Raw genomic sequence first — 16,426 nt, forward strand, 5'->3', positions numbered from 1 at the left:
TTGATTGATGATTGTCTTCAATTGGTAAGTCTCTCGGTCTTTTGTATTTTATTTGTTAAAGCATGCCAGTAATTAGTGTTACAATGCATATATGTTTGTTCGAGTGTATGTGTGGTAATTTTGTCACAATGAAATCGGAAAGATCCGCTTCTGCTCATGGATTCTCTTGTTTAAGAGTTCCTTCAACAGGGAGAGATGACTCTTCGAGTTGGTAGTGGTGAGGTTGTTTCAGCTATTGCTATAGGCAGGCTGAAGTTATTTTTGGACAAGAAATGTTATCTGTTACTGGATAATGTTTTTATAATTCCTCATATCAAGAGGAACTTAATCTCAGTTTCTTGTCTCATTGAACAAAGCTATATCGTCTCCTTTTCTGAGAGTAAAGTGTTTATTTTCAAGAATGGTATGGAGATTGGTTTTGGTTCAATGGAAAATAACTTATATGTACTAAGCCATTAGTCATAAAAGCTTTGTTTAATACTGAAATGTTCAATACGGCGACAACAGCTAAAAGACCAAAGGTTTCTCGTAAGGAAAATGCCCATCTTTGGCATCTAAGGTTAGGTCACGTCAATCTCAATAGGATTGAGCAATTTATGAAATGTGGACTTCTAAAAAATTTAGAAGAAAACTCATTGTCGGTGTGTGAATTATGCCTTGAAGGCAAGATGACCAAACAACCTTTTACTGAAAAAGGTTACAGAGCCAAGGAAGCCTTGAAGCTTGTACATTCAGACTTCTGTGGTCCAATGAGTGTTAGAGCTCGAGGTAGGTATGGATATTTCATCTCTTTCAGATTATTCAAGGTGCAGGTATCTCTACTTAATGCAATGTAAGCTTGAAACCCTTCACAAGTTCAAGGAGTATAAGGATGAAGTTGAAAACTTGTTAGGTAAGAAGATAAAAACACTACAATCTGATCATGGTGGAGAGTATATGGACTTCCAATTCTAGAACTATATGATAAAACATAGACGTACATCCCAACTATCAGCCTCAGGTACACCTCAGCAGAATGGTGTATCAAAAAGGAGAAACAAAACCTTGTTAGACATAGTTCGGTCTATGATGAGTTATGCTCATCTTTCAGACTCATTTTGGGGTTTTGCAGTGGAGACTGCATGTTATGTTCTGAATAATGTTCCCTCGAAAAGTGTTTCTGAAACACCTTTTGAGCTATGGAGAGGCTTTAAAGGTAGTTTATGCCACTTAATAATTTCAGGGTGTCCGACCCACGTGCTTATGACTAACCTGAAGAAGTTGGAACCACGTTCGAAAGTTTGCCTCTTTGTAAGCTACCCCAGGGAAACAAGGGGTGGATACTTCTATGATCCGAGTGAGAACAAAGTGTCTATTTCTACAAATGCTATCTTCTTGGAAGAAGACCACATTAGGGATCATAAACCACGAAGTAAGCTTGTTTTACGTGAGATTTTGAGTGAGACTACTGAAGGTTCAACAAGAGTTGTTGAACAGACTGACAGATCAACAAGAGTTGTTGAGGTCGATGCATCTAGTTAACCATCTCAAGAATTGAGATTGCCTCGACGTAGTGGGAAGGTTATGAACCCACCGGAACGCTACATTGGTTTGACTGAAGTCTAGAATATCATTTCTAATGATGGGGTCGAGAATCCATTGTCTTCTAAGCAAGCAATGGAAGATGTTGACAAATATGAGTGGATTAAGGCCATGAACCAGGAGATGGTGTCTATGTACTTCAATAAAGTCTGGGAACATATGGATCAGCCTGATGGGGTAAAACCTATCGAATATAAGTGGAACTACAAGCGAAAATGAGGTGTAGATGGAAAGGTGTAAACCTTTCAGGCTAGACTCGTGGCAAAGGGTTATACCAAGTCGAGGGAGTGGACTATGAGGAAAATTTCTCACCTGTTGTCATGTTGAAGTCAGGATATTCATGTCCATAGCCACATTTTATGATTATGAGATATGGAAAATGGACGTCAAGACTGCCTTTCTTAATGGTAATCTTGATGAGACCATCTACATGGCTCAACCAGAGGGGTTTATAGTTCCAGATCACGAGCAAAAATTTTGCAAGCTTAATAGGTCCATTTATGGGCTCAAACAAGCGTCTAGATCGTGGAACATTAGATTTGACAATGCGATCAAATCGTTTGGCTTTGATCAGAACGTTGATGAGCCTTGTGTTTATAAGAAGATCATTAACAGCTCAGTAGCTTTTCTGGTATTGTATGTGGATGATATCTGATAACTTGTAGAAATACAAGTTATTTACGCTGCCTTATTCAGATATTGCGGCCAAAAGAGAGTAAATATGCGTCGATTGTATGAAAATTAGCTCAGAAATACAATAATTATGAATTATCGCAATTACACCAACTAACATCATCGAGATGGTAGAAGAGGATATTTCTATTCTGTTTTGCAGGAAACCAAGTCACCGCTTACGATCAAGGCTCAACGAGAAACTGAATAATGCATCTCTGTCACATTGTGCCAGCCAATCAACAATGAAGAGACGATTAACGCAATGATGGCGCAATGCAACAATCAATCTCGAGCTAAATTTCAACCGCATGCGGTAATAAAAACAACACCGCATGCGAGCAACCGATCGAAAGATACAACTGAGCAACGCAAATGCGGAGGATTGCGACACGTGTACAACTAACCGTTGTGCAGATTTGACGGTCTGATTTCATAACAGAAGGAATATTTATTCCTCCATCTTTGCAATTTCTATAACAAGAAGTGGGGTCCACAAGCCAAGAGTCAAAGCTTTTCACCTATAAATACCCCTATAGAATTCAGAGAAGATATACTTGATATGAGGGCTAATTGATGCTAGATTATTGAGAGAGAGGCTGGGTTGAGTACTGATTGGATGAAATCTGGGAAGAGAAGAGATAAGGCCGAGAGGTGAGTCTTAATGCGATTCTGCCAAATCCCCGCCGTGAAGCTTTGTGCTTAGATCCCTGCTACCGATTGAGTAAGCCTGAGAGGGAAGCTCATCCTTCTACACGATCCATCCATGCCGACAAGCAAATCTCCATCTAGATCGACGCCAAGATGTTGGCATTTATTTGTATTTGTTTCTAACTCTATTCATCAACTGTACTTCATCTTCTTAATCCCTTCATTCACAAATCATGTATCAGATGCTAAATAGTTTTATTGAATGTCTCAATCATTTCCGTTTCCACTTCTCTGTCTATTTCCATTCCTCCATTAATCGTTTTCTCCATGAAGTTTTCTTAACCATTAAACGAGTAACTTAATCTGTGATAAAGAGATAAATGCATTTAGCTAAGGCATGCTAGACGGCATCTTCACCTGTGAAAGCAGAAGTGAAGATGTCATTCTGATCTGTCGAGAGAAGGTTAGAAGAATGCGTTAACTAAAGCGAGTAGTACTTCCAAAGATGGAAGCAATCTTGCGTTCATTACGTTCGTCCCTGTTTCACCACAGAGATGTAGGAACGCGGCCGATCACCGAGAGGTGTATGCCAAGGGAAAAGCGGAACCGTACCTATATCTTTAACGCAATTAAGGAACTTGTGATGTTTGAATTAATTATCTTTTCTCTTTCTGATTCACACAAAAGACTTGTCACCGCATTACACGATCTTTGTATAATCTTCACAGCCAGCCTTGACCTCAGTATCTTGTATCATGAAACCTGTATCTTGTATCATCTTAGCTTAGATTTAATTTATCGCAATTTACTTTATCACAATTTAGTTTATTATCGTATTTTTACTGCTTTACTTTACTTTATCGCATGTTTAATTACTTGTACAGAAAACTCTTTTATAAATTGAAAAACCCCTGGTCGCATATATCACAAACATAACGCAATAACCTCAAACATTCCCTGTGTTCGACCTCGGATGACACCGAGAAACTTGCGGTGAAATTATACCTGGTTTCAACGCAAGGAAACTTGTGACAACGCACAGAATACTACAAGAGCATTCATTAATAACACATATCTAGAAGTAGTATCGCATATCATCGCATAAAATCTATGTCATCAAGTTTATGGCATGAACTTGCATCGTACAAAAATTTGCGTAACAATATCCTACTCATTAGGAATGATGTAGGGTTTCTGACTGACATTAAGAAGTGGCTAGCCGCCCAGTTCCAAATGAAAGATTTGGGTGAGTCGCAGTATGTTCTAGGGATCAGATTATTCGGGATCGTAAGAACAAGAGGTTAGCCTTGTCTCAGGCATCGTAAATAGATCAATTGTTGATCAGGTACAGGATGCAGGATTCCAAGAGGTGTTTGCTATCCTTCAGGCATGGAATCATTTTGTCTAAGGATCAGTGTCCTAAGAAACCTCAAGAGGTTGAGGAGATGAGACGGATTTCCTATGCTTCAGCTATTGGAAGCCTAATGTATGCAATGTTGTGTACCAGACCCGACATTTGCTATGCAATAGGGATTGTCATTCGTTATCAGTCCAATCCAAAATTAGATCATTGGACGACGGTCAAAACAATCCTCAAGTATCTTCAGAGAACGAGGGACTACATGCTCGTGTATGGAGATAAGTATTTGATTCTTACAGGATACACAAACTCTGACTTTCAGACTGATAGAGATTCTTGTAAATTAACATCGGGGTGAGTGTTCACTCTGAATGGAGGGGTTGTAGTGTGGCGAAGCATCAAGCAAGGATGCATCGCAGACTTCACTATGGAAGTCGAATACGTAGCCGCTTGTGAAGCAGCTAAGAAGGTTGTTTGGCTTAGGAAATTCCTTATAGATTGGAAGTTGTTCCAGCCGATCACACTTTATTGTGACAACGTCGGTGTTATGACAAATTCGAAGGAACCTCAAAGTTATCGTAGAGGAAAGCATATAAAACGAAAATATCACTTGATCGGGGAGATTGTGCATCGCGGTGATGTGATAGTCATGAAGATCACGTCAGAGCACAATGTTGCTGATTCGTTTACAAAAGCTCTCACGGCTAAAGTGTTCGAGGGTCATCTGGAAAGTTTGGGTCTACGAGACATGCGGCATCTTGTCTAGGGCAAGTGAGAGATGATACTAGGGTATAGAGTATGCCCTAGTTTATTGTATATTGTACTTGTATTTTTCATATATTGTACATTAGTCTCTCGAGGCATTAGAACAAATGGGAGATTGTTAGGATTGGTGTCCTAATTCTCCCGGAGTGTCGTAGTTTGTAAACTGTACACATTATTATGAATAAAATAAGAGTTATTTTATTTTGCATTTACTCTATCTAATAAACAAAGCTCCATGGTTATTTTATGTAAACTTAAGCATGTATATGAGATATACAAGTGGATTATGCCCTAAGTGATAACCTAAAAAAGTTTGTAGTATAAGGATTAAGGAGGGATACCTGATCCTGGTGACACTATAAATACAACCTACTTTGTAGATGTTTACAAGTGTTGTGAACTAATACAGATGGTTGATCCTGAATATTCATATGGAGACATGCGAGCGGGAGTGTCCTATACAAAGAGTTTGTATAAGACTGAACCACGAGATGACTAGTCTCTTTATATAACGTCATTGATACTTGAGACTTACATCTCACCTAAACGACTATAGGTGACATGACCTTAATCCTGAGTGTTTTGGGAACTCCTGCCTTTGAGGACGGTCCTTTGATTAGTATGGGTGAGAGTGGCCAGATTGCAACTCAACAAGCCTACCTTTTTAGGGATTTTTCTGATTGGGGAGCTGAGAACTCAGTTACATAAGATGAAATTCACTCCTTCTTCGAAGTAGGGGTAAGTAGATAGATTGCTCCCTTAAGGGCTAATTCCGAGTCTTGAACATAGTGGCCACAAATTCTCTTTGGAAGAGAGAACTTAATCATAGTAGGACTATGCTTATGTTCATTAGAGGGATCAGTGGTACTTAAGAAGTTGGATGTTACTATAGGGGCAAAACGGTAAATTGGCCCAGCTGTACTTACGAGCGATCTGTGAAGGGTTATCGCATTATTGATTGGTTGATATGGACACAAAATATATCTGTAGTGAGGAGAGTGTAGATGTCGGCCTTTGGTGGAGTGCCCGACAGTTAACAGATGGTTGATCTCGTGACTAAAGAGTTTAGTTAGTTATTCACGTACCGTTGTAGCTTCAAGCTACAGGTCCATAAGATCCCCTTAGTAGCTCAATGGATTCAAGTTGAGAATTAATTCTTGGTGTTGATGTGAAATGCTCAAATTGACAAGAGGATATTTGATTATATATGATACAATCAGTATGATGTATGAGATACATCAAGTGGGGGATTGATGTAAATGTGATTTACATTAAGTGCCATAAAATAGAAAAAGAACTATGGTTTATATGTTTCATGAGATGAAATATTAAAATCATAGGTTATAAATATAATATGGTAAGTTGGTTATCATATATATTTATAATAATATTAATTATTTGATAATTATCTCGTTTCTCTAATAACCAATTGAGTAGGAGGTTTTTGGTGGTTTTATGGTAACGGTGAGATAAAAGAAAAAATGTTTTCTTAATTTTAGAAGAGTTGCTTAATTCGGAAAGAAACTCACAGAAAGACTATCAAGTGAAATTTTTCACTAAACAATAGCTCACAGAGAGACTAAACGATCGTGGAGTGTCACTATATGATAGTTCACTCAACTGGTCGTAGCTAAACGATCGCAGGGCATTGTCTATACGATAGGCTGCCTTCTTCTACACGATTGAACATTCGTCTATACGATTGACACTTCTCATCTTCCACTTGCTCAATCGTCTACAAGATTATTGTTCCTCCAGTCTCTTCCTCTAACCAAGTCCATACAGAGCCACAACTCCTGGATTCTCACACCGAGAATACCAAGATAACCATTGTGGTGGTATCCGCACTCAACTTGATTGAGTTCGAGGTTTTGGAGGTCGTTCGTTGTGTGTTCGCATAGTTCGTGTGGTGGTTGTTGTTGATCGTGTTGTGTTGCGGTCGTTGTGCTCGAGCGTTCGTGTATTGCTGTCTTGGAGACTGAACGAGCGTTCGTGATCGAGGGAGTTTGAAGAATGAGTCTTCAAGGGTATGTATACTTTATCCCTTGATCTCATCTATAAGCATGTTGTAATTTCGTATTGTGCATGACCTATTAATTTCCGTTTCTTGACTATAATTGTGTGTGTTCAATATCGAATTGAATTTGGAACGATCATTACACTGCTCATGGAAATCCTCATGTTTGATTTCCTTCAAATAGATGTAGAGAATCGTAATGATCGTTTCCATCGGAAGGGCAACCCACCGGAAAGGCATACCTCAGGAGCACCCCCGGCAAACATCAAGATGCATACCACATATATTAGTTGGAGTGTAAATTTGAAAATAATCCAAGGTCAAATCTCATCAAATTTATCCAAATTATAAGTACATGTCAATTCTCAATTTAATCCTTGTCAACTACCACATAATTGAAAACAAAAATGAATAATAAATGATATAGTAAAAATCGTTTCTAATGTTAATACAACATGAATCACAAGTTAGTAATGTCGATAACAAAAAAGATCAAACTAATCATAACCAAACATCAAACTTCCATAATTTCCTAATGGGGATTAAACACAAAAACACTTTAATAACATATTGATAACAATTAAAACAATCTAAACAAATCGGAATCCACCACATACATTCAAACAAAGTCCAAAAAAATTAGTATATAAGAATGATATTAAAAGTAATAAGAAGCCCAAAGAATCAAAACAATCCAAAAAAGAATCAACCACCTTTAGTCCAACAAAGAAAAAAGCTAATCATGTAATTAAGATAACAGAGGTCTCCGGTAGGATTTGTGGTCATTGAATAGAAAATCCTATAACAAATTATTCATCATCGACCTTGGGTTAGAAATTAACCTGTGCAATGTAGATCAAAGAACCTCACCCACCAAACTTCAATCATCAAAATCCAATCTCCTACCATGCCTCTAAAATTATGGAACCACGATAAATTTTCTTTTAAGAGACGGCAAGAGGTGGATTTTGGTCAGCCTCAAAGAATCAAAACAATCCAAAAAGAATCAACCACATGTAGTCCAACAAAGAAAAAACAAATCATGTAATTAAAATAACAGAGGCCTTCGGTAGGATTTGTAGTCATTGAATAGGAAATTCTACAACAAATTACTCATCATCGGCCTTGGGTTAGAAATTAACCTGTGCAATGTAGATAAAAAAAACCTCACTCACCAAACCCCAATCATCAACATCCAACCTCCTACCATTCCTCTAAAATTATAAAACCACAATAATTTTTCTTCTAAAAGGCAATAAGAGATGGATTCTGATTAGCGAAAGGGAGTTTCTAAGAGAGTGGATCTAAACAAAAAGAGTAGATCTATAGCAACTAGAATAAGGAGAGATTTTAATTTACCCATCTATTGAATCAGCTTAAGAGATGCCAAAGAAATTGTAGACATCGATTGGAAGAAAGAAGAACAAATCCAAGGGAAAAAAATAGTATAAATCTGAGAATCAGAACAGTTGGAATCAAAAAGAGAGATCTAAATAAAAAAGTGTTTGTGATGTTCTAAAAAGTGAATCAATGAACACCACAGACCATCAATGAAACATCAAACTGTGGCTAAAAAAAATAAATAAAATGTTCTAAAACTTGTTGACAAATTGTGCCTAAAAAGAGCAGTCACGAAAAAAACGTCAAGAAAAAAGGAAAAGAAGAGGGAGATGAAATTATGGTCAACGTGGAAAGAATTGCAAATAGATTTGAAGAGGAAGAGCCACAAAACACCGAAAGAAGTGGATTATGTACCTCTGAGGAGCATCGATTGACATGCAAGGCAACAAGGAGGAAGGGAGAGTTAGGGCTTCAGTGGGGAATGAGAGAAATAGAGGAGGAATATAAATTTGGATTTCATTGGGGAAGAAGGAGAAGAGAGATGGAGGAATACCTTTGAGGCACATCACGCGTGAAAATGAGAAAACCTGTCAAGTTACCCCTTTGGAATTCTGAATGAAAACCTGGAATATCTACCTCTTAGGCCAACCCAATTCCAATCCCATGGGCCAAACGGCCCCAAGAGTTTTAGCATCATTATCAACAGTTTTTGCAAATAGCTCCACCTTATAACTTGTAGGATCTTGAGGTATAAAGTTATTTGAAGTAGAAACCTCGTTTGAACTCATGTAAAATTCTTCCTCTCTGAAGGTTACACCTTGGCTAATTAAGCTTTTACTTGATTTGAAATCCCACAGTGTATAGCCTTGAGTGCCCTCAAGATAACCTATAAACATACACTTTAGAGTTCTAGTATCACATCCCGCCCCAAGTTACTCTACCAAACCTAGAATGTGGCATGAAGACAATAAATTTCAATTAGACTATGAAATCCATTGTCAAATCTAAAAATATTTTTCAAAAAAAGTGGCTAGAAAATATATAAGATTCTATGAAAATTTAGGCAGGGTCTCCCCTAAAAAGTGGACAAACCACACGTGAAAAGAAAACTCTTAAAAACACTTCCAAATAGTATACAAAAGAAAATCCAACACGCACGTTATTGTAAACTATTAAGAAACCAGCTAAAAAAACCATTAACCATAATAAACCAAAGCTAATGAAGAAGTACAAAATTTTAATTTACCAACCAACATAAACTAAAACGATATGATGTTAAAATCATGCTAGCCACCTTCTTTGATATAAAATCAAATTTCAATACTACAATAAAATGCAACAATTGCTATGTCATTTATATACAATTGGTGGCAGATCTTCAATTCCTGTAGGTCTGTTGGAACTTCAATACGGCTAGGTACATGGCAGAGCGAATCTCTAATCATATTATGCACCGAATAACCTTCAGGTACATAGCAAAGCAAATATCTAGTCATACTATGCACTGAGTAACCTCAGGTACATAGTAGAGCAAATATTAGTCATACTATGCACTGAGTAACCTCCAGGTACATAGCAGAGCAAATCTCTAGTCATACATGCACGTAGAGCAGCCCCCAAAAGGGCAAAACACCCCTACACATAGCCAAAGCCTATGTGTGTGCCAAAGTGGATCTCAAAGACTTCATACATATTATATCCAGACTACAGAAACACATTCACGTAGGTGTATCTGCACCATGGGTAGAGAGTTTAATAGTTTGATAACTGCTTTCAACTTAAAACTCCTCATCCTCAAGCACTCTAAAAAAAATCCTCGACACAATCCTCAAATAATTCTACAATCATGCTCTTCCTCTCTTAAACAAGATTTTCAAAGTCACACGCATAATTCATTTCATATCCAATAATTTTGAAACTTTTGTCAAACAGCTGAAATCAAGAAATTTATAAATATTTTCCTTTCAGGAGCCAAATTAAACAAATAATGCACTATAGATAAATTGCACACAAATGTAGATATTTTTTAAATTCAACTATGCTAAACCAAGAAATCATAAACATAAATCTTTCAATAGTAAACGATTACAAGATGAGCATAAGTTCCTTTGGATAATAGTAAGAACATATACCATAGTTGGTTTTAAAAATTCAAAGACCATATAGATTGTTAAAATAGTAAAAATATTTTGCAAAATAACCACTTAGAATATTATAACCGCGAGGATTCCAAGTCGATTAGAACGCCATACTCATTAATTCCAAGATCCAAAAGTAACATCCATCATGCAATTAATTTCGCAAAATCCCCCATTTTACTATTCATCTTCTTCTTTCTTATTTAATCTACCAAACATGGCTATATTGCCATCTTTTCTCTCTTTTCTTCTTCCATTCAAATACTTCTCTTTTTCATGGTTCTTCTCACATTAACTTCAAGAAACATAGTACAAATAAACAAACTCTCACAAGTGAAGGAGAATTTAAAAACTTAGAATACCTATTCTCTTATATTTTCCATAATGCTTCCACTTGTCCCCTCTATCATTTCCATTCTTTTTTATTATTAATTCTCCATTCAAACTCAAAATTAATGGTTTTGTTATTTCCCTTTCTTATTTTACTTGAACTAACCCGAAATAATACCCCCAAGGATCCACAAGATTTTTTGTGAGCATAAATACTATAAATTTATATTGAATAGATAAACTCTATGATCATTCATGCCAAATTATCAAGAATAATAACATACCGGATTCTATTGAGAAACTAATGATAGCTTGAAGATGATGATAGATGATGACTATGGTCTTCCTCAACCAAAACTCTGCCCTTAGTGGGATCTTTCTCTAGATGGGATTCAAGAAAGATCGAGTGTTTATTGTTTTGGTATGTTGGGGACCATAACCCTAAGGTCTCTTTATATACTAGTTCAATTAAAGTTTCCATTAAACTCTAATTAACTAGGAATGGGTTTCTACCCATTAAGTCCATACTCAATTAGGAATCTAGGACATTAATTAATTAGATCACATAATAGGGTCCAATCTAATAAAATAACCAATGTGATAAATTATTAATCCACATACATAGCCTATACTTTAATTAAACATATTATTATTTAAATATTTTTAACAATCTCCCACTTGAGCTATGTCTGTATACCTGTTATAATTAAATCACATAAACCTTAAGCGCGGATAAACGGGTTATTTCAATGATAGAATTTCCCTTTAGTTCAATCTGGTCCATCTCCTGTATTAGCACGGAATCAAGGCGGCTTTTATCACTAGCCTTGTAACTAAACCTTCCTTAATCACCAATTCCAATACATTCAATGACATAGATCAAGTATGGATGGATAGCATGGAAACTACATGCAAAGTGATGTAGATCATGTCTGTTTCCAACTGGTCCAAATTCCTTAATGAGATCATTCTTAAAAACTTTATGCTAAACTGCATGCATGATAAACAAGTTCAGATAATAAAACATAAACCATCAACTTTATTCATATAGAAAATAAACAAAATAAAGTCAAAGAACATCCTCAATAACAAATTCCCATTAAACTATGGAATCAGAAAAGTGACTAACACTCATGTGAGCAACATGCTCATGAAAAACTTTAGGTGGTAAACATTTAGTCAATGGATTTGCCACCATAGAGTTGTTCCTATGTGTTCTATTGAAATTTGACCATTCTGAACTCTTTCTTTAACAACCAGAAACTCTACGTCTACATATTTTGACTTCATATTGCTTCTGTTGTTGTTGGAATACATTACTGCCAACTTATTGTCACCAAATAATTTTAATGGTCTTTCTATGCCAACCACTATCCGCAACCCAGTGACAAAATTTCGCAACCATATTCCATGATTGGATGCCTCATAACATGTTATAAACTCCGCAGTCATGATAGAAGAAGCCATAAGTGTTTGTTTAACACTTTTCCAAGATACAGCTCCTCCAGCCAATATGAAGATATAGCCTGAAGTAGACTGAAAAGTGTCTTGACATCCAGCATAATGAGAATCAAAATACCCAATGATCTCCAAAACTTCTAATCTCCGATAAGTGAGCATATAATCTTTTGTTCTATGTAAATACTTTATAACCCGTTTGGCTGCTTTCCAATGATCCATCACTGGGTTACTCAAATATTTGCCTAATGTTCCAACTATGAACGCAATATCTGGACACGTGCATACTTGAGTATACATCAGACTTCCAACAGCCAAAGCAAAGGGAACCTTCTACATCTCCTTGGTTTCGAGTATGGTCTTGGGGCATTAACCTAAATGAAATTTATCACCTTTAGCGATCGGGGTATCTCCTGGTACACAATCTTTTATGCCAAATCTACTCAAAATATTTTCAATGTAGTTCCATTGTGACAATCTCAAAATACCTTGAGAACGATCTCGCAGTATTTCAATTCCTAATAAAAAAGAAGCAACACCAAGATCCTTCATCTTAAAATTATTTTTGAGAAATCTCTTAGTGTCATGCAATAAACCTATATCATTACTAGTTATGAGTATGTTATCAATATATAACACCAGAAAGATTGATTTACTCCCACTGAACTTGTGATATACACAATCTTCCAGTATATTCACCTCAAAACCAAAGGAGGTTATCACTTCATGGAATTTGTGATACCATCGACAAGAGGCTTGCTTTTGAGACTGTAGATAAATTTCTTCAATTTACAATAGACTTTGAATTACCAAACACAAAGTTTTCTGGTTGCACCATATAAATCATCTCATCAATGTTCCCACTGAGAAATGTAGTTTTTACATCCATTTGGTGTAGCTCTAAATCAAAGTGAGCTACCAGTGCCATGATTACTCTAAAAGAGTCTTTCGATGAAACTTGAGAGAAAGTCTATTTGTAATCAATGCCTTCCTTTTGAGTAAAACCCTTTGCAACAAGACGAGCCTTATATCTTTCAATATTTCTATGTGGATCCCTTTTGGTTTTAAATATTCATTTACAACCCCTGTGGGTTTCACTCCTGGTGGTAGTTCGATAAGTTCCCAAACGTCATTGTCGTTCATGGATTTTATTTTCTCTTCCATAGCACTTATCCACTTTTGAGAGTTGGAACTTTGTAAAGCTAATGGAAGTTGATTGGATCATCTTCCATTACGCCCACATCATCTTGATGTTCTTGAATAACACAATATAATCATCTAGAATTGCACTTATTCTCTCTCTGGTAGATCTTCTTGGTGGCACTTCTTGAGGTTGTTAAGTTTGAACTTCAGGTTTAACAACGTGGACTTCAATGTTGTCTTCTTCTATAATTGGTTCAATAGTGAAGTAAAAAATTGGAGCCTGAACATCATTTATAACCACATGAGGAAAAGAAACTAATTCCTCTTCAAAGACAACTTTCTTTATGTTATCTTTCTCCTAAACTCAACATCCTCAAGGAATCTAGCATTTCTTGTCTCAAACAATGATCCATAAGTGGGATCATAAAACTTAAAGCCCCGAGAGCGCTCAGAATACCCGACAAAACAGCAACTAATAGTTCTTGAGTCCAATTTTCTTTCATTAGGCCGTAAGGCCTAGCCTCAGCTGGACAACCCTAGATGTGAAGATGCATAATGCTAGGCTTTTTTCCTGTCCACAACTCATAAAGGATTTTAACTACTACTTTACTAGGTACCCTATTAAGGATATATACTGCAGTCTTTAGTGCCTCACCCCAGACAGATTCTGGTAGAGAAGAATGACTAATCATACTTCTTACCATATCCTTAAGTGTTCTATTTCGCCTTTCCGCTACACTATTCATGTTGGGTTTGCCCGGCATAGTGTATTACGGAACGATTCCACATTCCTCTAGGTATTTGGTAAAGGGCCCTAGACATTGTTCACCTGATCCATCAAATCTACCATAATATTCACCACAACGATCAGATTTGACAGCCTTAATTTTCTTTCCAAGTTGAAGTTCAACTTCAGCTTTGAAAGACTTGAAAATGTCCAAGGATTGAGACTTCTCATGAATTAGATATAGTTACCCATATCTTGAATAGTCGTCTATGAACATAATAAAATATTGTTGTCCATTCCAAGAGGCCATAGGGAATGGACCACAAATGTCTATATGTATTAGTTCTAAGACGTCTAAGCATTTGTTGGCACCTAATTTTCTTATGTTTGTCTGTTTTCTCTTAATATATTCCACACAAACGTTGAAGTCGCTTGTGCCATAACAGCGGAATTCTCATTTAATTTATGCTTTATTCCACATGAATTAGATAACAGGATCTTGTTAAATGAAGCAAAAGAATCAAGCATAGATAGACTATCAATTAAAGAACCGGTACCAATAAGCTTAGAATCTTGAAAAAGACTAACTTTATTATTTCCAAAAGAACAAGAAAAACCAAATTTGTCCAAACTAGAAATGGAAACTAAATTCCGTCTAAATGACGGTATAAAAAAAGTCTCATTCAGATCCAAATAACAACCAATTTTTAAAAGTAATCTAAAATTTCCAATAGCTTCAACTAGAGCTGCTTTATCATCGCTCACATAGATGAATCTTTTAGCATCACTTGGCGACCGGCTCCACAAGCAACCCTGCATTGATATACTTATGTGAGTACTAGCACCAGAATCTACCCACCAAGTATATGTAGGTACAGAAGCTAAATTAACTTCAGAACAAACCAAAGTAAGAAGTTTACCTTTCTTTACATGCCACTTGGCGTACTTGGGACAATTTTTCTTGAAGTGACCTTTTCTTTTGCAGAAAAAAACAAGGATTTTCAGTAGCTTGTTTCTTGTTTTTATTCTATTGAGATGTCTCCTCTACAAGATCCACAAATTTCCTTTTCTTCTTATGTCTGTTGCCAAATGAGCACTTTCTGTCTTTTCTCTCTTAATCCTATCTTCTTCTTGCACACATTGTGAGATAAGCTCATTAATACTCCATTTATCTTTTTGAGTATTATAGTTTATTTTAAACTAAGTGAATTGTGCAGGAAAAGAGATAAGTACCAGATGCATGAGTAAATTTTCATGCACCTCGATATCAAGTGCCCTTAATTTACCTGTGAGATTGGACATTTCCATAATATACTCCCTTACGTTTCCATTGCCCTTATATCTCATAGAAGTTAAAGAAGTCAAAAGACTACTTGCTTCCCCTTTTTCATTTTTAGCAAATATTTCTCATATGAGCAAGGAACTTATTGGCATTTTTACTTTCCGTGATAGAGCCCCGAAAAGACTCCAGAATGGAGTGTCTAATGATCATCAAACACATGCGATTTGATCGTTCTCACTTCTCTATATTAGTCGTATTTGGCTGTTCCTCGGTAGAAGTAGGTTTATCGGTCTTTAATGCAAGGTCCAAATCCATACACCCAAGAAGTATCTCCAGGCTTTCCTTCCAAATCTTGAAGTTCGATCCATTCAACTTAGGGATTGAACTCAAATTTTCAGATATTTGAGTAAGACCAACGGAAACAATAAACAACAAAACATATACTCACAATTAAAATATAACAAAATAATTTCACATATGTGGTGGGCCCCTTTAACAAGATACCTAACACAACATTGATGTCCAGCCTTTGGGCAAAAATACCAACTGTAAATGGTACTCTCAACGTAGTAATCACAGTACTGACAATTAACTCGGTAAAAAAATAGTCTTTCTTTGGACCGACTATTTTTCGCATGAGCAATCCTTATAATTGCCACATACTCATTACCACATGCATACCCATAATTTGGCCAAATAATTATCTTCCTTTGGGCCGAGAATTAAATTAACAGAGGCTACTTTGGTAACATATTATTTTGACCAATTCAATCTAAAATATAAGACAATAATATAATAATATTATTGTACAAAAATAAAAGAGGAAGAACACTAAATAGTTTTTACCAATATTCATTTAACAATTGCATACATATAATACAATTAAATCAACATAAACATGTGAGTATCACAAAATATCATCAATCAAGTTTGGACTTAAATTCACCAAAATATCAATCAA

At 36.2% G+C, this 16,426-nt stretch overlaps 1 long non-coding RNA gene across 1 annotated transcript; it reads right to left on the reverse strand.

The window, feature by feature from the left end:
- Positions 1-7,348: 7,348 nt before the first annotated feature.
- Positions 7,349-9,209, reverse strand: LOC120084111. The gene is made up of 2 exons (XR_005483585.1): positions 8,941-9,209; positions 7,349-8,803 (listed from the first exon to the last, which is right to left on the reverse strand). It is a non-coding gene; the product is annotated as an uncharacterized LOC120084111 (long non-coding RNA).
- Between the last annotated feature and the right edge of the window lie 7,217 nt (positions 9,210-16,426).

This window comes from Benincasa hispida, chromosome 1 (assembly GCF_009727055.1).
Source record: "Benincasa hispida cultivar B227 chromosome 1, ASM972705v1, whole genome shotgun sequence".
Lineage (NCBI taxonomy): Eukaryota > Viridiplantae > Streptophyta > Magnoliopsida > Cucurbitales > Cucurbitaceae > Benincasa > Benincasa hispida.